Here is a 26,088-nt window from a genome sequence, read left to right on the forward strand (position 1 = left end):
TAACATGCTTTTTTACAGTCACTTCAGAGCAGAGCACTTTATGACACTCTTAGCATGCAGAAATACCAAAGCAAAGCCTAGTATATGGAAGGTTAGGCAATGAGACAAACACTCTTCCACTGGTTGCCCTTGCATTCCACAAACGCCTGTGCAAACAAATGCACACTCATAGTCCTTACTACTGCCATGTGTAGCATGCCCCACCAGTTTAATCGATGGCGCCTTGAGTGTGCCACCAAATACCACCAGGGATTCCTATGGAGCCTATCCTTCCTTAAACTGAAGCTATGAATGTGTTTCCTTTGAAATCAAGTTCTCCTCTTCTGCAGAACATGATGACACACTTAGGTGAACAGTTTTTGGGATATGATACACAGGAACCTCAACAAGCTAAAACTATTAATAAGCTAATTCGCTAAGCAATTACTTTTTAGACAGACATGTTCCTTTGCAGGAAGTTGATTATTAGAATGGATAATTATTAATGAAATATGCATGCTTGTTTGTTAGCTTGAAACCCGTCACTTAATTGAGATAATGTTCGACAGTCTCTTATTGCTGAACCCCCTATTTCTGCCAAAATAATGTCTATCTAAAACACCCTAAGATCAATAGTGGAATTAATGACAACACAATTAGCAACATGGGAGTAACCCTTAAATATGTTGATTTCTATCTTGAAGACTCTCTTTAAGGGTGGAACCACACGGGAAATCCTGACGTAGTCAACTCAGACAACTGCAACTCTTGTAGAGGCATTAGTGCCTACCTATTCAATCTAATTATCTTTAGATGCATTTCCTGAGCTCCCATCCTTAGAGAATGAAGACCTACTAATCTTTCACAAGCTCAGACATACTAGTGAGGTATGCTCTGCACCAATTATATCAGCCTCTACTGTTTCTACTGTTGACAATTCAAAGCCTTTTCCTCTGCCCTTGTGATTTTGTAGCACCTTTAGCAGGAGATTGGAGGTTTTACCACTGTTCAATGTGAACAGGAACTTTCAGCAACCAGCAATTAACTTTTACTTAATAGATTTGCATCCCGCCCACCCGTCAGTGACCCCAATGAATTGTTAACAAATAGTAAGTAAAATTATGTCTTTTCTAGGCCTGCTAAGCAGTCCACGTGAGTCCATGTTAAAAGAGATTGGGCCATGCTTTAAGGTGTTCACTCCAACTGGAATGTTGTTCCTTTAGTAGACAATACTTCCAACTTGATAGCTAAAATTGATAGAATTAGTATCTAAAGTTCCGTTGCATAAACTAACACTCTGGTCTAGCTCCACAAGGTTTGCTTCAGACCTATGGATGCCTGAATTTATCTCAGTTCATCAACACTTGAATGTGAAAGAAGAGGTTATTATAGTCCCGCAAAACCCCACTCAAAACATAATTAAAGTGGTGTCATACTCTCTGGGTTATAAATAGTCCCTAAAAAGAGTTCAGAGATGTATTGATAAATCAAACACAGTATTGTACTTTATAATATCACACACCAGTATTGCACTAAGAGAAAGACACTGTGGGGGTCATTACAATGTCGGGTGGAATCACTTCCGCCCGACACTGACTCGGTCATGGAACTGACAGACACCCAGTCACCAAACCCAACTGCCCCATTAGGATGTGACCGAACAGAGTTCAGTCGCATGCCTCTATTTCACTATGGGAGCATGCATTACGGCCGTAAACCAGCCATAATGGATGCTCCCGTAGTGAAATGTGAGGTGCGGTACATCCCAGCAACCTGTAGCAAGCACCTCAATTTGGAAACAATAGCAGGATACAGTCAGGATACTTATGCTTATGGCATCATTATTAGTGGTAACGCCAATAGGGTCACCAAGATAACAGCAGTTTCCGGTGACTTTTCCATAAAGGGAAAAACACATAAATGCACACATATTACAGTATTTTACACACTAGGGGTTTATTATTGTACACTTTAAACTCAAGTTTTTTCCAGTGAATATCTAGAACAAGCATCTCTAAATCCTATTTTCCATTTTTGCGGTGTGGCCAGAGATTGTGATAACCTTGGTCATCTCAATTCCCACGATTACGTCGCAAAATCGGAAAGCAAAAGAAGGAATTCAATAAGCACCACATTCATTAATTATAAATATGTAATTCATTCTAACCATCACCCTATATAACTCAATATCCAAATAACTCAATAAAACATTTATCACAATCTCAATATCTCTATAACAATGTGTATTAATGACGCAGTGATTTTTTTTTAATATTTCCAACAATATTCACAAGGACGTCGTGATATTTGTGACGACCCTGCAACGGTACATGGGGGGATGTGCTGGATGTCACAGCATCATCGCAAATATCATGCATGATAAAAAAATTCTATTTTGGGCCTATAACTTGTATCTCCATCACACCCATTTCTCAAACATGGGGTCAGAGTATCGGCACCCTGACCCCTTATGTTACCTTTCCCACAAATTTTCATCCCCAGGAACCATTCCCTGATGATAAAATGGCAGCTGCAACTTTCTGTTCAGGTAGCGTCGAGCCAATCAAAGCATTCCCGTTGGCATGCGCCTTCACGGTTCATCACAAAAGCGCTGCTAAATATTTGTGGCCAGAGATATATCTGTAATTTTCAGCTTAAATTACCCAAAACTACTGGACAGATTTGCACTAAATAACAAAAAGCAAAATCTGTGTAAGAACATCTACATTTCTGCCAAATTCCGTCCAGCGGTTCGGGCTGTTGGTTGGAGAACACGTTCCTATGGGAATTACCATCACAGCAAACCATTTTATCGCACCCCTATTTCTCGGTCCCCACTAAACAGATCACCCCCAAGATTTCCATGACAACCAGAACCTACTTTGTTACTTTTTTGGGGAAAATTTCATGATGCTTGGTCAAATGACACCAAAGTTATAGCCAAGTCAAAAAATCCTTTTCCTATGGAAACTCTGTCCTAAATATATCTATGTCCTAAATTTAACTAACTAACTAACTAACTAAATATAACTACCTACTGACAACTATATACGCGTCAGGACTGCCATATGAAAAATAAATGAATTATTCATCACCGTTGGGAGTGCGGCTCTGCTTTTCCGTGAAGGAGAGGGTTTGGTTTAGGTTAAGCGGCTTGCTTCTGCTGCGAGGATCGCACCACCAGCAAGAGCGCATTCACTGCCCGAGATTGAACCGTTCTTTGATATCCGTGAAAACGTAAAAGGGTTCAGTGGCGCGCCGCCGAGTACTGTCTTCGGTATGGATTCAAGCAATACTTATATTGTGGTATTGCTATGAAACAACGGTGAGCAAGCAAAAAATTAAAGCATATTAAGACATTACCCACCGGAGGGTTTGAGTATCCTTGTAGGATGCACCACAAGATCCAGCATGCTTTGCAAATGACAACCCAATGGGGCACCCACCAGGGGGCGAAAAGTATAAATGTAAGCAATTGTTTGTTTGTGGTACTGATGTCAATATATGCACAGGCTAACCTTTGAGAAAGGTCACAGGTGACCGAAATGCGCCAGGACTGCCATATGAAAAATAAATGAATTATTCATCACCGTTGGGAGTGCGGCTCTGCTTTTCCATGAAGGAGAGGGTTTGGTTTATATATATATATATATATATATATATATATATATATATATATATATATATATACATTCAAAATAGGAAGCAGAGAACTCTAAGTAGTTCCAAATGAGGTGGAGAGCAGTTCCTATATAGAGCATATACACCTACTAAAGTTAGACTTTTGGTCTAAGTTTAGACCAAAAGTCTAACTTTAGTAGTAGTAAAGTTAGACTTTTGGTCCAACTTTAGTAGTAGTAAAGTTAGACTTTTGGTCTAAGTTAGACTTTTGGTCTAAACTTAGACCAAAAGTCTAACTTTACTAGTAGTAAAGTTAGACTTTAGGTCTAAACTTAGACTTCAGCTCCAAACTTTGTGGGTAAGTTCTGTAAAATTAAGCAGGCCCTCGTGTAAGTTCTCCCTGCAACAGTTCTCATGTCCGGCTTGTCCTCAGTCTGATACCCTTTGCTACCTGTCTACCTGCTGCCCTTTGTTTGTGCCTTCTCAACTCATTTCTTGCTCTCTCTTGCCTTTTCTGCAAATTTTTCTGCCCTCTATTTTGCTCTCTTCTGCTCTGTTTTGCCTTTTTCTAACATCTGTTTGCCTTTCTGCTATTTTCTTCTGCACACTGTTTTGCTCTGCTTGTTTTTCTGCCCTCTGTTTTGCCTTTCCTACTCATTTTTCTTTCCCTCATGTTTTCCCTTTCTGCTCTGCTTTTCTGCTCATATTTCTGCCCTATTTTTCCCTTTTCTGAAAAGGGAGGATGAGGACCGCATGCCCTCCCAGACTGATTTCTTCCACTCAAGCTCAGTGCTTTGGGGCCTTGAAAAATCCAATGGGGGAGAGGGACAGTGCAGGACCCATCCCGGGCCGATCTTGGCCCCAGAGATTTCATCCTCCTGGGCCCAGACACATCTACCCTGGTGACCTGGCCTCAACTAGGGCAACTAGTGTTTATTGTTGGGGACCGTGTCATAAAGACTGAAGGCCCCAGTGGTTCCAGATGTTTCCCTACCTTCTGCAAGAGGCAGCATTGCTCCCACACCCAGGGAGCTGCTAGAAATGCAGCTCCCTGTGTGTTGGAGAAAATGCTTAATCTGTTTCCCTGCCACATGACAGCAGGCAGGGAAACAGATGAAAACTCCACTCTCAGCGAGCAGTTTGACGGATCCCACTTGCTGGGAGTGAGGTTAGTGTTTCCACGTCCACAGCACTCTTAGTAGAACCTTCATCTCGTCATCTGCAGTAATCATACTACCAGAAGCCTGTGAAAATATGAGTGAGATGGTTACTCACTGTGCAAAATGCCACATTTGTCGCTGAGAAAATGTGTTCTGTGGTTCCATTTTCCATTCTACTGTTCTCAGGTAATACATTCATACACCACAACTGATGTACTGTTGAAATAATGTTCTTTGATCAGTTGCGAAAAAAACAACCATATAGATTGTAGTAAAAATAACTGCACACTATGGGCCTCATGTAGGTAGCATACAAGTTACCACTTCTTAAATACCGAACGTTACCGAATCGGTATTTAAGAAGTGGTAACTCGTATGTAGGTAATCCTTCGGTAAATATTACCGAATCGGTAAAATTCGGTAATTACCGAATCGGTATTTACCGATTCGGTAATGAGGCATACCTTCCCATTGATGGGAAGGTATGCCTCATTACCGAATCGGTAAATACCGATTCGGTAATGGGGGGAACACATGCAAGGGTGGCAGGGTGTCACATTGACACCCTGTTGCACCCCTAATTCGGCCATGTGTGCACATGTGGCACACATACATGCCTTAAGGGCATGTATGTCTGCCACATTGCACACTTCTAAGCGCTATCACATGCGTTTACACATCCATACATTATTTACCACCAACTAGTAGTTGGTGGTAAATACCGACTCAAAACATCACCCACACACTCCCCCTACATCTCATTTTTGTATTCGGAATTTACCGAATTGGCAGTTCAGGCTGGACTGTTCCCATGAGGCACAGGGTCAAGACTGATTTGCATATAGCCAGTTCTAAACTGGGGTGGCATGGTGAGCAAAAGAATGATGGATTTAACCCAGATATCTTGACTGGGGGTGAATGTTTTGATTTGTTCTGCATTCCGTCCATCAATTGTGTGTCTTTTGGTTCCAGTTGCATGCCCCATGTTTATAGGTGTCACTGGGGAATGCACACATGTGCTCCTCCAGCCTCCAGTGTGGACTGGAGTCAAACCAAAAGGCACAAAAAGAGTTTTGTAGCAGAGAAATTCCCACTTTCTAGAAATGGCTTTTCTAAACTATTAATGACACATTCAGCTTTACCACAGGAGAGGGTTTGTCATTGTGAATCCAATGATAGGAAACACAATGAGGCTGCTCCACTGTAAGCAGCTATTTCAGTTTGAAGTACTGGCAACCATTCCCCCTTGTTAACCTATGGAAAGAGCAAACCTCATAGGTAGTTAAAACACACATGAGTACTCTTCACTACCTTGGCAAGTAACCCACATGTGTGCCTGCCCTGCCTTTCATCTACCTCTCACTTCACCCTTTAAGACTTAACCTAGGGGTGCTCTAGTGGTCGTGAAAAGTACCCTCTGGATGGCCCAGTGATTTAGAAAGCCCAACCTGAGCATAAGTGCAATGGCACACACACAGGCCTACAATGGCAGGTTTGACACATGTTCAAAAACATCTTAGGTGCAAGTGCGCACACACAGGCCTGCAATGAAGATTTGAAACATGTTTTAAAAACATAATACATACAAGTGTGCGCACACACACAGGCCTATAATGGTAGGCTTGAGGCATGTTTAAAAATACCATAGGTGCAAGTGTGCATGCACGGGCCTGCAATGGCAGGCTTGAGACATGTTTAGAAACATCAAGTAAGTACCACTTCCTAACAAGTGTAGAAAAAAAACATGCACACTTTCATCCTGCATTTACAGTTGGAGAAGTGCACAGGGCCCTAAGGCAACAAGCAGAGAATCAGCAAAACCTGGTGGTGTTCCATGGGAACATCTGACCTCCTACGTACCTACCCTGCCTTTTGCCTACCGCTCGCTCTGCCCCTCAGGGTTTACCCTAGGAGTGCCCTAGTGGTAGTGGAAGGCCCACTTAGGCCTGTCTAATGAGAGAGAAATACCAACCTGAGCATAAGCACAGCTGTGCACCCATGTTTGACAGGCTATTCTGGTGGATGGCAAAATCAGTGCTGTGTCCCCCTATTAGCCAGTGCGGTACCAGCCCTGGGTATGTGGTGTACCTTTTCACAGGGCCCTCACAGGTACAACACCAAAATCAATCAAGTAATCACCACTTCCTAGCATGTGTAGGAGGGGCGTGTGTGCTTTCACCAGGAGGAAATAAACAAAGAGTTTCATTTCCACTGTGTAAGAAGGGCCATATCCAACACTAAGACCCTGTTTATATGAACTCTTCCTTCTGCATTAGACACAGTAGTGGTGCTCACACCACTTTTGCAACACTCTAACAGCTATTTGCCTTCAAGTCTACCTCCTTCACTCTCCAACCAGCAAGACCATTTTTGACTCCAAGGCTGTCTTAGCCTCAGCTTTTCTTCCTCTGCACCCAGCTGGGCCAGCTGCAGCCTCAGGTCCCACTCAGCCTGTATGTCCTTGAGATCCTCAGAGTACTGGGCTTGGGAGGAGATAGTATTTCCTGCACTGTATCCAATAGAGAAGTTTCTCTCTGGGGGATCCCCTCTCTCCTCAGGAAACTTTACCCACTGATTTCTCCACTCCTCTCCTTCCTTCTGAAACCCACTACCCTTTGGGGCCCTGAGTCTGAGGTCAACTACAATCATTGTACTCCCTTTTGAAGAGTGCCAAAGTAGTCTTCTTCAAAAAAATGTTGTGGTGCAGGTTGCATTCTGAGGATATACCCCAAGGCTCTAAGGGTGAACTAGTACTCAAACCTGGATGTTGAGATGAGTAAATGAGTGTGTGAATTGTCTTCTGGGTGTGTGAGTGAGTGTGGCAGTCACTGTATGACTACATGAGTGATGGTTACATAACTGCTTTGTGAGAGTATAAGTGGATCTGTAAGTGCCTCCCTGACTGTGTAAGCATGTGCAAATTACAGAATATTAAATTACATATCATAAGCAAACACCCACCTCTAATTTAAAATGCATTAATTCATACTAACATAATAAAATAAATATACATTGAGTATAGCAATTCCTCTTTCTCCTTTCTGGCTCGCTGTATTTTTAGTTAATATTCTCATCTAAGCAGCCTTCTATTTTCCCTTCGAACAGGCTGTCTATAAGCTATACATTTTCTTTCACCTTACATACACTCACTATTATTTTTCTAAATATACTTATGGCCTCCAACCACCTCTCACCAATCCCACTGTGTGGGGCTTACTGGAGATCACACAAGGGACTCTCAAGAGCCAAGGGCACTTCATCCCCTAATCAAGAGCGCACCGGGAGGCGTGTTTGCAGAGTGGTGGAGAATGGGGGCGTGGCCTGCAACCACCTCTCAGCAATCCCACTGTGTGGGGCTTCCTGGAGGTAACGGGTAGGCCAGTTGATCTCCAAGGACCCCGAGCAGTGAAGGGGACTTCAATCTCCATCCAAGAGTGCACCAGGGAGTGCATTTGCAGGATGGTGGGCAAAGGGGGCGTGTCCTACTATGAGAACCTAACAATCCTGCTCTGTGGGTAATCTCTGGGGTAGTTGGCCCCCAAGGATGTCCTTTGTGATTAATAATTCATTTGTGTCATCCTGCCACGTCTTGATAAGATCATCATCTAGGTCATTCAGAGTGAGCGGATTAAAATTCTTAGTCCTCTCGGTATCCTTTTATATTCTATGTACTTCCTTAAAGATGTCATCTCCCACCATTTGTTTAGCTCACCTGTTCAAGCTCTTTCCAATTCCTTGATAATTATGCTTGCAGTTCTGTTCTCATCCTCAACCCGCTTTTCAGGGTTGTGGGATGGTGCCATATTATCTTCATTCAATAGCTCATTTGCTTTGTGGTTCCTACGTTGTCTGCATTCTGCCATTTTTGAGCAAGACTCAATTTCCCAGGTTGCACTGGGCTTATTCTGTTTGTCATCAACTTTAGTGACCCCCGTACTTTGCTCACGTTGTCAGCATGAGCGTGTAATCCGAGCTATGCCTTGTGTCTTAAGTTTGTAATACTGGCATTTGGAGTCCTGCCGTACTACTCGCAGTAAGACTGTGTGACAAGAGAGTGTTCCTTCTCAGCAGAACTTCCTCCCTCCCCAATTTGGCTACATCCGCACTCGCTGCCAGTTACGGCAGCTGAACACGGGACCCGCGCTTCCTCCTCAGTGCTCCCTCCGAACAATGTAGGATTCCGGCTGTAGCTCCGGTCGGTCGCGCCCTATGTTACGCTTGTGGGCTTACCGTGAAGGGTTGGTTTCGCCTATTCTTCTACTGATTATGGCAGAGGCATCGGAGAAGTTCTCCAAGAGGCGGGAGAGGGGCTGCTGTTAAACTCTGTCTCGCCTTCTCACTCGGATGCCAGTTTCAGCACAGCTGCTGCATATACTATATATATATATATATATATATATATATATATATATATTACCTACTGGCGGTCGCCAGTAGGTAGTTATAGTTAGGACCCTGTTTCCATGGGAAAACCGCAACATTCTATTTGGAATAACTTTGGCGCCGGTCGACGAATCCTCGCGAAAGTTTCAAAACTAATGGGGCGCTACGCTCCGCTCCTACCCTGAAAGTCTCGGGGGGATTCGTCAAGCGGGGGCTGAGATAAAAGGGGGGTCCCAAAACGCGTTTTTCCCATGCATTTTTCCATAGGACCTTTAGACACAGCTACAGCCCGAACGGCTGAACAGAGTTCCTTGAAATTTGGCAGAGAGGTAGTCTACAGGTCAAGGAAGTGCCTTTTGTAGGTTTGGTGTAAATCTGTTCAGTAGATTCTGAGAAAATAGCCTTTAAATCAATATATATATCTGAGCCAGCTTACGGTGCGCTTACCGTACGCGTACGGTGACGTGCGCGAGCGCGATTCTGATTGGCTGTTAGATCTTAGTAAACATTCGAATCAGTCGAAACCAGGAAGCGGCGGCCGCCATTTTGTGTGTTTCACTCAGAAAAAAAAGGGTGATAATTTGAAAAGGGGGCAAGGAAGAGAGTTACAGACCCCCTAACATTTGAAAGGGGGTCAAAGAAGGACAGAAAAATATAAAAAAAACATTTATTAATTTTAAAAAAAATTGCGGGGTACGCGTATGGTAAGCTCACCGTACGCGTACGGTAAAAAAAAAAAAAAAATGAAATGAAATGCAGATTTAAGTGTTTAGATATTAGGGGGCTCTAAAAAGAGCCGTTGTGTTTATTAAGTGATTTTTTAGTGGTACCTACAAGTAAGTACCGATGCAGAGTCTAAGGTTCAAGAGGAAGACTCTGTTCCCTTCATCAGTGAAGTGTACACCATCTCCTCTATAAATGTCTTGCATGTCGTAACGCAAGTTGTTGTGGTAAATGGAACCCATACCATAGTCACGGAGGAAAGCAGAAACAGATTTGTTGACGTGCTTTCTTGCTTTGTCAATCTGTGGACAAAAATTATTGGACCAGTTCCATTTTTGCCTTTGCCATATGTTAGAAAACACAAAGGCAGTTTTAGGGAAAAGTGAAAACAGTTGTGCAAAGGTCTCCTTCATAAGCATTTCTAGACCTACCCCAGTCAAAGTGCCTAGGTCATTGCCACCACAGTGCACTATTATGAGGTCAGGGTGTTGGATTTGCATGAAGGATTTCACCAATGGCATCAATTGGTGCCACTTTAACCCTCTCTGACCAATCCATTTAATGTCTACATTTGGCAAAGCAAGGTCTCTCACCATACCTGTTTTCTCTGCATACTTTTCACTCCAGAAGACATAGCTGTGCCCTACAATCCACACTGTGAACATCTTCCAAGGAGATCTGGATGCACTCAGGAGGTGTAATTCAGTAGAATGGTAAAAAGAAATGAAAGACAGTTTGGAAATGGAGGCACACATATTTTTATAAAATAAAATGAACTCATTGGCTGTTTCATACCATTCTACACTAAAAACTAGGCTGTGTGTGTCAATTTATAGAAGCATGATTTGTATTGGTAAAGAAAAATGTGTTACCAAAGAACAGTACTATGGATTTGCTGTTAGGTTTGAAAAGTCAAGCACTCTTGCACTTTGAAAATGAAACATTGTCTGCTGAACTTCTGACCTGACTCCACACAGCAGTGTTCCATGAGCTGTTGCTATGGTAGCAGGCAGAAGTCAAGTTGGGGGAAGGGTACTAGGCAGAAGTCAAGTTGGGGGAAGGGTACTTTTTGAAAAGGGTTGGTTTTCAACCAATAGAAATGTGTGATTACATTTGAAAAAAAGGGGGAAGCACTGAGATTTGAAACTAACATGTATATGTGTGGAAAAAGAGAGGGAAACATTGCCATTATCTGGTTCTGCTGAGAGGAGAGAGGTGTACAGAACAGAGATCCTGGCTCTGATAATCTGCTGTTTGAGTGCCACATTTCTTTCACAACTAACTAATTTTAAAGGTGAGTTAAGAGTTTGAGAGGGGATGTATATGGTAAATTAAGAAATGAATAATAGCATTGGAATTCCTTTTGTTGAAGTTGTGTTTATCAATTGGTGTTTTGGGAGAAATTTAAATGTGAGGAACATGTAAAATAATATGGACTATGTTTTCACCATAAATTAAGGTGTACTGGTATAAATAAGGAATACTTTTAGGGTTTGAGGTTCCAGTCAGTAATGCAAATACATTCAGCATCACTAAGGCTGGTTGCCCTTGCTGGAGTGTAGTCAGTCACCCAGGTTACACATGTTGCTGGTCTCAGAAAGCTGTTTGGTATTGCTCTGGTTATTTTACATTTGCATTAGATGGAAAGGGGGAGCTATTTTTTTATGCAGAAGCAGACTCTTAGCACACAGCCAGCTGCTTATCCTGTGGAATCATGCACAGTATTCACAACCGAGTGGGGTTTGAGGTTGCAGTCAGTAATGCAAATACATTCAGCATCACTAAGGCTGGTTGCCCTTGCTAGAGTGTAGTCAGTCACCCAGGTTACACATGTTTCTGGTCTGAAAAAGCTGTTTGGACATGTGCTTTTTTAAGAGTATGAAAAGTGGATTGAAAAAGTGTCAGACTGTAAAAGTACTTATCACTTGCCAAAAAAAAAGTGTAGTAAGTGTGCTTTCAAATTGGCAAAGAAATTTCGTTTTCTGACTAATATGAAAACATGACTCTGTGTGCAAAGAGGAATTACAGGCAGAGATTTATTGCGTATTGCTCTGGTAATTTTACAGTTGCATTAGATGGAAAGGGGGAGCTATTTTTTTTATGCAGAAGCAGACTCTTAGCACACAGCCAGCTGCTTATCCTGTGGAATCATGCACAGTATTCACAACCGAGTGGGGTTTGAGGTTGCAGTCAGTAATGCAAATACATTCAGCTTCACTAAGGCTGGTTGCCCTTGCTGAAGTGTAGTCAGTCACCCAGGTTACACATGTTGCTGGTCTCAAAAAGCTGTTTGGACATGTGCTTTTTTGAGAATATGAAAAGTGGATTCAAAATGTGTCAGACGGTAAAAGTACTTATCACTTGCCAAAAAAAAGAGTAGTAAGTGTGCTTTCAAATTGGCAAAGAAATTTCGTTTTCTGACTAATATGAAAACATGACTCTGTGTGCAAAGAGGAATTACAGGCAGAGATTTATTGCGTATTGCTCTGGTAATTTTACAGTTGCATTAGTAGGAAAGGGGGAACTATTTTTTTTGTGCAGAAGCAGACTCTTAGCACACAGCCAGCTGCTTATCCTGTGGAATCATGCACAGTATTCACAACCGAGTGGGGTTTGAGGTTGCAGTCAGTAATGCAAATACATTCAGCATTACTAAGGCTGGTTGCCCTTGCTGGAGTGTAGTCAGTCACCCAGGTTACACATGTTGCTGGTCTCAGAAAGCTGTTTGGTATTGCTCTGGTGATTTTACATTTGCATTAGATGGAAAGGGGGAGCTATTTTTTTATGCAGAAGCAGACTCTTAGCACACAGCCAGCTGCTTATCCTGTGGAATCATGCACAGTATTCACGACCGAGTGGGGTTTGCGGTTGCAGTCAGTAATGCAAATACATTCAGCATCACTAAGGCTGGTTGCCCTTGCTGGAGTGTAGTCAGTCACCCAGGTTACACATGTTGCTGGTCTCAAAAAGCTGTTTGGACATGTGCTTTTTTGAGAATCTGAAAAGTGGATTAGAAATGTGTCAGACTGTAAAAGTACTTATCACTTGCCAAAAAAAGAGTAGTAAGTGTGCTTTCAAATTGGCAAAGAAATTTCGTTTTCTGACTAATATGAAAACATGACTCTGTGTGCAAAGAGGAATTACAGGCAGAGATTTATTGCGTATTGCTCTGGTAATTTTACAGTTGCATTAGTAGGAAAGGGGGAACTATTTTTTTTGTGCAGAAGCAGACTCTTAGCACACAGCCAGCTGCTTATCCTGTGGAATCATGCACAGTATTCACAACCGAGTGGGGTTTGAGGTTGCAGTCAGTAATGCAAATGCATTCAGCATTACTAAGGCTGGTTGCCCTTGCTGGAGTGTAGTCAGTCTCCCAGGTTACACATGTTGCTGGTCTCAAAAAGGTGTTTGGACATGTGCTTTTTTGAGAATCTGAAAAGTGGATTAGAAATGTGTCAGACTGTAAAGGTACTTATCACTTGCCAAAAAAAAGAGTAGTAAGTGTGCTTTCAAATTAGCAAAGAAATTTCGTTTTCTGACTAATATGAAAAAAAACATGACTCTGTGTGCAAAGAGGAATTACAGGCAGAGATTTATTGCGTATTGCTCTGGTAATTTTACAGTTGCATTAGTAGGAAAGGGGGAACTATTTTTTTTGTGCAGAAGCAGACTCTTAGCACACAGCCAGCTGCTTATCCTGTGGAATCATGCACAGTATTCACAACCGAGTGGGGTTTGAGATTGCAGTCAGTAATGCAAATACATTCAGCATCACTAAGGCTGGTTGCCCTTGCTGGAGTGTAGTCAGTCACCCAGGTTACAGATTTTTCTGGTCTGAAAAAGCTGTTTGGACATGTGCTTTTTTAAGAATATGAAAAGTGGATTCAAAATGTGTCAGACTGTAAAAGTACTTATCACTTGCCAAAAAAAAGAGTAGTAAGTGTGCTTTCAAATTGGCAAAGAAATTTCGTTTTCTGACTAATATGAAAACATGACTCTGTGTGCAAAGAGGAATTACAGACAGAGATTTATTGCGTATTGCTCTGGTAATTTTACAGTTGCATTAGTAGGAAAGGGGGAACTATTTTTTTTATGCAGAAGCAGACTCTTAGCACACAGCCAGCTGCTTATCCTGTGGAATCATGCACAGTATTCACAACCGAGTGGGGTTTGAGGTTGCAGTTAGTAATGCAAATACATTCAGCATTACTAAGGCTGGTTGCCCTTGCTGGAGTGTAGTCAGTCACCCAGGTTATAGATGTTTCTGGTCTGAAAAAGCTGTTTGGACATGTGCTTTTTTGAGAATCTGAAAAGTGGATTAGAAATGTGTCAGTTTGTAAAAGTACTTATCACTTGCCAAAAAGCAGCTGGAAGTGTGCTTTCCAATTGGCAAAGAAATTTCGTTTTTTGCCTAATTTCAAACCATGACTCTGTGTGCACACAGGAATTGTTTTTAGATATTTAATTTGTGAAGGTGTTATTGTGATTTTCACTTGTAGGAAAGGGGTACTTAGTATTTTAAGATTTGAAAAGATCATAAAAAATGTAGTAATATATTTAAATAAAATAAAGAAATTTTTTTTTTAGTTTTTTTCAGGTATTGCTGAAGAGCAGTGAACAAAATTTAAGATGCCTACAAAATCCAGACTAAGGAAAAACCACAAAAAAAAACTATATTTGAAGACAACTGGAGGACCTCAGTTAGCTGGAGATGCTCATGTTGGGAAAAAGAGAAAGTCTTCTGATAAGCAGACAAAATATTTTTTAAAGAACATCTTCAAAAAAAGGAAAAATGTACAAAATGTCTGTACTGGAAAGAATGTTTTAAATAGAAAAGAACAGGAAAAAATTGAGCATTTAGTTAATGCAAATATACCTTCAGAAACAATAAAGATTAATTTAAACAGAAAAACAGCGTTTAAAGAGATACGTAGAAAAATGTTTCAGAGAAGAGTTATGTCCAATTTGATAAAGGACGTGAAGAAATATAAGCAAAAGGCTAAATTTTATAAGAGAAAAAAAGAAATTGAAGCCATTGCAGCTAAGGCATTAGAATTAAAAATGAAACTATTCATTTTAATTTTGAATAGGATGCGTACATTAGATAAAATGGTTAATGTACTGAAATCACAAACCAAAAGGAAAAGAGAAGTGAAAAGAACAAACTTTTGTAAAGTGTTTTTAGGAGAATGGATGCATAGTTCAAGTAGTGAACCTTTTTTTAATGAAGAGAGTTATTTTCAAAGTAATAGTTTGCTGCATGCAGTTGACACCAGAGGTCATGCTTACGAAGTGAAAAATGGTTGTATAATGGAGAAGGAGAAAATGGTTCCAAGAGATGAGGTACAAGTGATGGCGGATGAGGCTATGGGGAGACGTCCTAAAGCCCCAGTGTACACTTGGAATTGTAGTAGTATTTGCACTGTGCGTCAGGAATCTATTGATAAATTTCGTGAGTTTCTAAGAGAATATAGTAAAAAAAGTGTAAAACAGAAGATTAAGGTGCTTCAAAGTCTAGATCCATGCAGAGTGAGAGAGAATACTGGTTTGCAGGGTCATTCTCTGGCTTGTCTATCTAGAAAAGTGTGTAAAAAGTGTTTTTCATCATTTTAGGATGCTGGCTGTTCATCATACTGAAATGAGAAAGTTTGTGAGACGGTTGTATTTTGCTAAAAGTCCAGCAATAAAGTTAGATGAATTGAATAGGGCTCTGTTCCGTGGATCGGTATCAGATGTAGAGAAGGTTATTGATGAAATTCAGTTTTGTTACTTTGGTCCTGAACAAGACAGTGCAGAAAAGGACACAGTAAATGAGGAAGAAGTGGAAGAGAATGTAGAACCCTCTGTAAGTAAGACATTTAATGATCACATAACAAAATTTGCAATAATCTCTAATGAAAGACCAAATATTACTTGTATTTGTTGCCGCAGAACTCATTATAGAAAACAAACCAGGTATGTTGATCTCTACAGAAAAAGTGAAAATGAAGATAATTATAAGTGGAAGGATTTTGCCACATATATATTTCTTGAAAATTGTTTTGAATTGGGTGAAGATCAGCGTATTTGTAAATACTGTTACAACAAATTAGAAGAAAATAGAATGCCGACCAGAGCTGTACATAATAATTTAGAATTGGATGCTATTCCTGCCGAACTTTCTGAATTAAATACATATGAGTCTATACTTATTCAATGTGTTCATCCGTTCCAGACCATAGTGCGTATGGAGCCAAAAACTGGTAAATTACCTCCTTCAGATTTAGTAAGAGGTTTAAAAGGAAGAGTGGTGTATTTGCCCTTGGATTTGAAAAAAAATATGGAAACTATTAATGCAGATACTTTGGAAACTGAACCATTAGTTATTCTGGTTAATGGTGTACCTACAAATAATAAGAAGATTTGGCAGGAGCTGGTAGACGTACGGAAAGTACAAAGAGCAAATTTGTATTTGAAAAGGAATAACAAATGGTATGAATCAATTTATATAGAAGAAGAAGAAGAAGATTTACAAGAAGACACAGAAACACCAACTGGACAAATTGAAAAAGTGGACAAGTCAAAGGAAGAAGAAGTTTATGAACATTTTAGCATACATCCTCTTCATTCAAAAGAAGTTATAGGAGACAATATTGATCTGTTTCAGATGAAGAAAGCAAAAGGAACTCCTGTGAGTGTATGGGAGGAGAGCTTGGAAGCTCGATGTTTTCCCCAGCTGTTTCCTACAGGAAAAGGAGGACGATACGATGAACGTCCAGAACAGATTCCAGCTTCTGAGTATCGGACTACAAGACTATATGCAGAAGATCCAAGATTTCGACAAAGTATTCCTTATTTATTCCATCTTTTATTTGAAAGCGACTTGTCTGCATTATCATATGCAGTAAATCACATTTTAAAAAATGGAGTACATTTACAAAATGTGTCTGCTAAGGATTTTATGGAGAAAGTGCAGCACCGAGATGATCATTTGGAAACACAACTGATCAATCTGATGGCTTGTCAGCGTGGGACAAATGAATATTGGTACCGACGCCATGGTGAATTAAAATGCATGTTACGAAATTTAGGAACACCAACATGGTTCCTTACTCTAAGCTGTGCTGAGTACGCTTGGGATGATTTACTGGATTTTCTACGAGAGGCAAATTCAAACATTAAAAACATCGAATACAAGACAGCTGGAGAACTGTGCTCATTGGATCCAGTTAATGTTTGCAGATATTTCAATCATAGATTTGAGGCTATGATGTCCTTCATCTGCAATAAAAAAAATCCACCTCTTGGAACTGTAGAAGATTTCTTTTGGAGAAAAGAGTACCAGGCAAGAGGTGCTCCTCATATTCATATGCTGTTGTGGATCAAGGATGCCCCAAAGTTTGGAACAGATACTGATGAAGCAGTGTTATCTTTCATTGAAGAATATGCAACATGTGCTATACCAAAAAGCACAGAAGAGAAAAAGTTAAAGGAGCAAGTTTTACGTTTCCAAAGTCATCGGTGTGGAAAATACTGTTGACGGAAATACAAGAGCAAAGATAAATACTATACTAAATGTCGATTTGGATTTCCTAGACCTGTTCTTTCAAATGGAAGAGTAAACAGTTTTATGTCATCTGTGAGACATACTATTACAAGAAAATCACCTAAGAATACCTACAACCTTAAAAGAAAAGAAGAATCAAAAAATATAAATGACTACAACCCAGTCATTTTATCCATGTGGAATGCTAACATGGATATACAGTATGTAGCTGACAATTCCATTGCTGTTGCTCGATATGTAACGTCTTACATTACTAAATCAGAAAAAAGTGAATTGAAGGAAATGTGGGAAGAGATTTCTCACGAGAAGACTGTCAGTAAGAAGCTGTACAGTTTCAGTTTAAAGATGTTATCGCATCGAGAAATTGGATCCTACGAATGTTCAGATAGGTTATCTTCTGCAAGTCTCTACTCGAAATCAAGAAGAATAATTTGGGCAAGTTTAGGCCTTGCAGCAATGAGAAATCGGGTACTGAAATCTGTTGGAGAAATTGAATATTTGGCCGAGAATGACCCAGAAAGTACAGGTATTTTGAAATCAAACATGTTGGACACATATTATCCCAAGAGAAGTCATCATCTGGAGAACATGTGTCTCTATGAAGTGCTGCAGAACTACATTTATTCACGGAAAGCCGCAGAAGACATCAACAATGGAAAATATAAAGTCATTGGTGAGGAAAGGTGTTTGGTGAAGCAAACAAAAGGAAGTTTGATTAATCACAGGAAGCTGAGTTGCGACACTACTGACAAAAAGGAATTTTACTACTTGGCTCTTTTACAGCTGTTTAAACCATGGCGTACAGAGGACGAACTACTGGGAGAATTTCAAAGCTATGAAGATTCATTTAATGCTTGCAAAGACAGCATACAATGCAGTACATTCACAACTTATGTGGAAATGTTAAATGATGAAATTGAACAGGAAACTACAATTGCAGCTGAAGTAGCTAGAGACAGTTCTCAAGACAGCCAAAGTTCAGGAACACTCAGTAAAGATCCCCTAGGACAACCAATCGTTGAAAATGAAGCTGCAATAGCCATGAATGAAGTGGAAACGGCTATGAATCAAGCTCAAGAAGAATTTATAGACTTACCAAATTTGGAAAGACAGCTGAATGAAGAGCAGCAACAAATTTATGAAGAAATCAGAAACAAAATTGATCACGGATTACTACATGAAAAAAAAGAGTGCTCATGCACATCATTTCATCCAATCAGGATGTATGTAAGCGGACAAGCTGGAACTGGAAAAAGTTTCCTAATAAAAGTCATCAGAAGCTACCTACAGCAAAAAACGGATTCTACTTTGTCTTGTGTGGTTACTGCTCCAACTGGGTTAGCAGCATATAACATAAAAGGAATCACCTTACATCGTTTGCTAATGTTACCAGTGGAGCATGAGAACAAAATACAATACCACAAGCTAACTGGAGAAGCATGCTTGGAAGTTTCAAGAGTATTGAAGAAGATGCAAGTTCTCATTATTGATGAGGTGAGCATGGTATCAAACTTAATGCTTGCCTTTGTGCATTTAAGAATGCAGCAAACTCTAAGGACAGACTATGACGTGTTATTTGGTGGAAAACATGTCATAGTTTTGGGGATCTTCTACAGCTTACTCCAGTTAAAGGACAACCAGTGTTTAATACTGTGACACATGAAGACACAAAGAAGTCATTGGGAAGCATCGGTAATGCAAATATTTGGTCCTTCTTTGAGTACAAGGAACTTACTACTAATATGAGACAAGCAAACGATGAAGAATATGGAAGTATTCTGAAAGATATCAGAATTGGACTACTCACTGAAGCTGGCACAAAAGCATTACAGAGTCGGTTGCTACATAATTTATTTCCAAAGGAAGAAATAGTTGCAGAGAAGATATACAAGAACATTGCAGAAAAGAAAAGTGTCATCTGCTTAATGCCAACTCTACGTGAATGCTCAATATTCAATGAGGAGCTTTTGAAATTGGAAAAGGAAGATATCAGGAAATTGGAAGCAGTGGACAAAATTCAGGATGGAAGAATTACTATCACATTAACAGGCAAACTGAAAAATAAATTGGATTCACTAGAGAAGAACATTTCCAAAACTGCTGGATTAGAAAAAAATCTATATGTTTGCATGAACTGTAGAGTATTTTTAAGGAGAAATTTGGATGTTGAAAAAGGTTTAGTTAATGGAGCTATGGGAAGAGTTGTGAGTTTTATTAATTATCAGAAAAAGGATGGAATTGAATGTTTAAAAATAAAATTTGATCAGATAGAAGAAGTTATAGACATTTGTCGTTGTTCAGTTCGTTTCATGCTTGTAAAAGACTTATATGTACAAAGGAAACAGTTTCCGTTTTCTCTAGCATATGCTGTAACTATTCACAAGTCTCAAGGATTGACTGTAGATTGTGCATTTGTAAACATTGGTTCAACTGTGTTCAAAGAAGGTATGGCTTATGTAGCTTTGTCACGAGTGAAAACATTATCTGGTTTATTCATGATAGACTTTGATGATTCAAAAGTTAGTGCTGATGCAAATTGTGTAAAGGAGTACAATAGATTAAGAAGTACCTATGCTCCTCATTTAGGTCAGTATCCTGTGTTAGAGAAACGTGTAGTTTCTCGTAAAAGGAGAAATGAGAATATCTGTAATGAGGATGTAGAGAGGAGGAAAAAAAAGAGGAGTGATGTAATTGCAAGCAAAAAGAAAAAGGAAAATGAAGAAGAGGTTGTAGGATGTCATTTTGAAAATAGCTCTGGTGTCAACTGCTACGCTAATGTAGTGCTGAATGTTGCATTTTATCTGGAAAGTTTGCAAGAGCAGATAATAGTAAATCAGAGAAAAAGATTCTGTTCTGAGTTGAGTCTCCTCTGAGTAATGATAAAACTCAAATAGAAAGTGCTACTGAAATTAGAAAACTTTTAGATGTATGTTCAGGATGTACACAGTTTTCTCAAAATGTACAGCAAGACGCACAGGAATTCTTGTTGTATTTTCTTCAGGTACTGGAAGAAGAAGGTGTACACATTGAAAATGTGTTTGGTCTCTCTTATAAATGGGAACATAGTTGTGAAAACTGTTTCAATACATGTGGCTCTAATGTTGATTCTGAAAGGTTTATTTATTTAACATTGCCAGAGAGTAAAACAGTCACTTTTGCTAAATTAGTTAAAGATGCTAATCATAGCATGGAATGCGGTGAGTGTAAATTTGACATGTTTTCAACGTTAATTTTAAAGGAATACGGACAGTATGTAATTTTAATGATGCAACGATGTAGAGCTGATGGTTCAAAATTAATAAAGAAGTTTACAGGACAGAAATTATCAATTTCAGGAAAAACTTTTGTAACAGTTGCAATAATTTTCCATGATGGACCTACTGTAACTTCTGGTCATTACACAGTTTATCTAAAATGTAAAAAAGGCTGGACAATGTGTAATGATTGTCAATTGGTTTTTAAGCAACGTTTGCCGTTTGATTTAGCAAATTCCTATCTAATCTTCCTGAAACCTAAATTTTAGAGAGAATTGGCAACATCTGTACAAAACAATTTTACCATTTTATTGGATTACCATTGGAATTTTCAAATTTAAATTTTTTTAAAATTATCATTTGGCCTAAAGGAAAGGTAACCAATTGTATTGTGGACTTATATAATTCTTAATTAATGTTTCAGAAAACAACATTTTAGAGAGAATCGGTAACATCTGTACAATTTAAATTTTTGTATTTTATTGGATTACCGTTGGAAATTTAATCAAAAAAGATTTTTAAAATTACCATTTGGCCTAAAGGAAAGGTATCCAATTGTATTGTGGACTTAATTAAATCCTAATTAATCTTTCGGAAACCAAAATTTTAGAGAGAATCGGTAACATCTGTACAATTTAAATTTTGGAATTTTATTGGATTATCGTTGGAAATTTAATCAAAAAATAATTTCAAAAATTAACATTTGGCCTAAAAGAAAGGAAACTAGATGTATAGTGGATTTATTTGAGATATATTATTTTTGAGATTATGCTTCTGTAAGAAAATTGTCAGACGGTATTTTTTAGAAATAGTTTTTGTTATTAGATGATATTTTTAATGAATAATATTTTGCATTTTGATAATGTTATGTTTAACTGAGAAGAGATTCTGGGCTTTTTTTAAACAATCTTTGAGACTGTTATTTTTTTTTTGCCCGCTGTTAAGTGATGAATGCAATCGCTTTCACGATTTATAGTGAAATGCAATATATTCTGAAAACAGCAAAAAAAAGGCAAAAAATTGTTTTTGGAAAATATGTAAATATGTGTACTGTATTATAAAATGTTTTATTAAATATTAATACTTTTTTCTTTTTTTTCAGATTGAGAAAGAAAATTTTCGAAAACTTGAACCATTTTTTTAGCAATTAAAATTATATTTTAATTAATAAATAATTTTTTGAGTGGGTATGGTAAGTCAGAAATTTCATGGTCCCTTTTTTCCACTTCTCCACAATCACATTTTCAGTTTTTCATTGTAGTCTCTCAAGGACCTTGTAATGTGATAATTGATTTTTAGTGGTTTTTAAAAAAAAAAAAAATAAATAAATTACGTGTACCGTACGCGTACAGTAAAAAAAATAAATCAAAAAAAAGTTAAAAAAAATATTTTAAAAAAAGTTGAAAGGTAAGGTTGGCTCTTAAAAGAGCCGTTGTGTTCGTACAGGGACAGAGGAAAGAAAGAATGGGAATATTAGTCGGTAGGACAAATGTGCTGGTCTATTTTATTGTTAACTAGGGCAACACTGGTCTCCCTATGACAAATTAGACCATAACAAGTGGCGCACCGCATTGTAACCCTCGCAAACCGATGGTTAGTTTCCAGAGGACCAGAAAAAGGAGATGCTCCCCCCACAGATGAAGGGCTCAGCTGACCTGCCGAAGATGGACTCGGCCCTGCAGATGATGGACCAGGCTGAGCTGCTGTGGATGTGCTTGGTTGACTTACTGAAGGGTTTCCTCCAGTATGTCGAGCATATGTCCTACCGTGTACATCATGAAGGTGTCTCAACATAGTGTGATTCCCGAAGGAATACTTCTTGTTAGGATTCCCTCTTGAAAGTACACGGTCACAAAGCTTACAAGTCACTAAAGGTGCATTTACCTTTTTCTGGCCCTCTGGAAAAGAAAAATACTCCCATATGAAAGAGGTCTTTTGTTTCCTCCTTCTCTGCCTCATGGTAGTGCTGCTAGCCTCACTCTCAGAAGAGGTCTGCTGTTCTGCCATCGTATCACAAAGACAACTCAGCTCCTTCTCCTAAGGGTTCACAAGCAGAAATGAGGGGAATGGGTGTGGTGTAGGAGAGTTCTAGAACTGAAAGTAGTAAAAAACAATCAAAAGTGTTGTTTCTTGATCACATGACCCAACATGCGCAAAACAGGCAGGCCCCTTCACTTCCGCGTAACGTGCGCATGCAGCGTACGCGTTACGCGCCGCGTGCGCGTGACGCACGTCTACGCAAATTGCGTAACTGAACGCAAACAGCGTAGAAATCTAACGTACTAAAAGCATGACGTGCGCTTACCGTACGCGCACGTTAAAAAACTACTAAAAAAAAAAAAAAAGAAAAGGGAAAAAAAGATTCACTATGTTATACTACTAAATCTTACCTGTTTAGTTTAAAAAAAAGGTAAAAATAAAAAATATATTGTAGAATTTTTAAAATTTAACCATAGTCTTTAAAAAAGGATATAAAATTAAAATAAAAATATGTAAAAAACATTGCAAAAAAAAAAGGTAAATATAAGAATTAGCATTTAAAAAACCTTGCAAATTCACTGAAAAAACCATGGGTTTCACACACGTTATAGTTAGGAATTAGCATTTAAAAAACCTTAGAAATTCAATGAAAAAACCAAAGGTTTCACACATGTTATAGTTAGCTGGACATTTCACTCGTAAAAAACCAATGAAATTCCCCCGTTATAGTTAGTTCAGCTAACTATAACTCGCGCACCCGCAATGCACTGCTGATGACGTCACATATTACATCACTCATGACATGGTCAGTGACATCACTCATGACATCACTGATGACATCTCAAATGACATCACTGATGACATCACTGATGACATCATCCTTGTGATAGAGTGGCAGACCTCCTCTCACCCTAATATAACCTTTGATACATACATTCAAAAATAGAGACTACAATTTTCAAAACAATGGACATACCAATACCAGTTACAACAACCTCTTCAGTAATTCTAAGATCCACATACACATCCACTCATTCACCAACAGTCCTATACAGTCACTCATACATGTACTCACTCATCATATGTACTCATACACCTATACATCCTGTTACACAATGCCACTCATCCATAGAGTTACTCACACACATAGTCACTCATGCTAATAAAGAATCAAACATACATTTACTTGCATATACAGTTATACACACACCACCACACTTACTTCTACGGAAACGTACACATACTTAGTCTTTTAAACAATCACTTATAGAAACACATATTTATTCATATAGGAACTCTTTCAATCTTTCACTCTCACATATACTCACTTATATACACCAATAGTCACATATACTAGTTTAAAACATATGTAGTTACTCATAAAGACACTATTGAGACAGTCATTCACTCACTAACACACCCATACACACACTCATCCACCCATACAGTCCTGCACACATGCTGTCTTCAACATATACAAACAGTGAGTCACTCATTCATGCAACTATGCACTACGTAATACCCCCCACCGAACCATGCAGACACTCAGACTGATACTCAAAAAACCAACTAATAACCTTTATGGACACCCATGTAGCTACTCACCAACCCATGCAGCCACTTATACACAAAGTGAGAGACTGATACAGATATTTACATATTTAACATTACTTACTAAGCCATGTATTCACTATGATACACTTAATCAGTCAGTTATACAATCAATTTTTCAAAAACAAATCATCCATTTAGATACTTATATTCCCATTTTTTCTTCCATCGACCTTTAGATATACATATATAAAACATATTTAATTTTCAGAAAAACACACATTCACTGGATGATGTCATCAGTGATGTCATCAGTGATGTCATTTGAGATGTCATCAGTGATGTCATGAGTGATGTCACTGACCATGTCATGAGTGATGTAATATGTGACGTCATCAGCAGTGCATTGCGGGCGCGCGAGTTATAGTTAGCTGAACTAACTATAACGGGGGAATTTCATTGTTTTTTTACGAGTGAAATGTCCAGCTAACTATAACATGTGTGAAACCTTTGGTTTTTTCATTGAATATATATATATATATGGTAGCCACAATCCTGGAGCGATCCTTGTCTAGATCCAAAGCAGGTACGGACCACAGCGGGGAGAAAAATTTCTTTTTTTATTTTTGCAGATTTAAAAGTGCAAGTGCATATTTCATTATAAGCAAGTGCCCAGCCTGACACGTTTCGACTGCACAACGGCATATATATAGAAATATATATGAAAGAACCAAACTCTTTGCTCCCCAAATGCTCGGCGAGAAAGCAGGAACAGACTACAGCGCATTCGTTAAAGTGACGTTTTTATTGCAGATAAATTAAAGCAGCACCCATAGTGCAGAGACAAGTGTCCAGCCTGACGTGTTTCGACCGCGTTGCCGCGGTCTTGTTCACCTGACGCAATGGACCAATACAGACATAAAGATAGTGAAATCAAAAAGCAAAGCCACTCCCTAGAGTAATAGCAATAGTAAAAAGACTTGATGTTAAAACAGAACAACCCCATTCATTTGGCACATAAAACCATGTTACAATCAATGTTCGTATCTTTATCACTACAATTTAGCCTACACAGCTAAAAAATTATATATATGAGTATTGTACATGCAAATATAATATATACATTATAATGCCGTGAAACACTGGGGAATAAGCATCTTATGCTTTATAATGGCTGCTGCTAATAAAGCTAAGAGGTGCCTACAAAAAATCATAAAACATAGTCTAGTACCCTCAATGAAATTTACAACCATTGTGCACCAAGACGGGGAGTCCCTAATACTAATATTGCCATCCTACTCAATATCAAACATGAAGTGCAAGTGCAGAGAAAGTGCCAGTTATCATATGTGCAAAAAATGCTGATTTAAAAAAAATGTCAGCCATGTCAGCAGCTGATCTCATTCCTGCTTGTCATGAAAAGTAAAGTGCAAGTGCACAATCACATGATGTAGAGTACAAACTCGGCATAAACATAAGGTTCAAATTTGATAAACTATCGTTAGATGGTAAAAATAGTTACACAATGTTAATCAGAGACAATAATGGGAAACCTTCAAAATCTCAGATACAAGTCGTTAAAACAGCAGTCGACTTAAAATCCTCAGCTCAGCAGATCAGTATAATGAGGGACATTAGATGGTCCGAGTATACTAGAGAACATCACACTGGGAACAAATGCTGATGTTACATGGGGAATATCCACTTAAACTGAAATCACACAGGGGATACCTGCAGTGGGGTATTATGTCCAAAAATCTCATACAAAATGATTTTACATAAAAAATTCCTAAAAACATATCATAAATACTTAAAAAATGTTGATACAAAATCCATGAAACAGTTGTTAAAATAGGATGTATAGTTTGAACACTCTTTTTATGCTTAAAAA

Source organism: Triturus cristatus, chromosome 5_2, assembly GCF_964204655.1.
Source record: "Triturus cristatus chromosome 5_2, aTriCri1.1, whole genome shotgun sequence".
In the NCBI taxonomy this organism is placed as follows: Eukaryota; Metazoa; Chordata; class Amphibia; order Caudata; family Salamandridae; genus Triturus; species Triturus cristatus.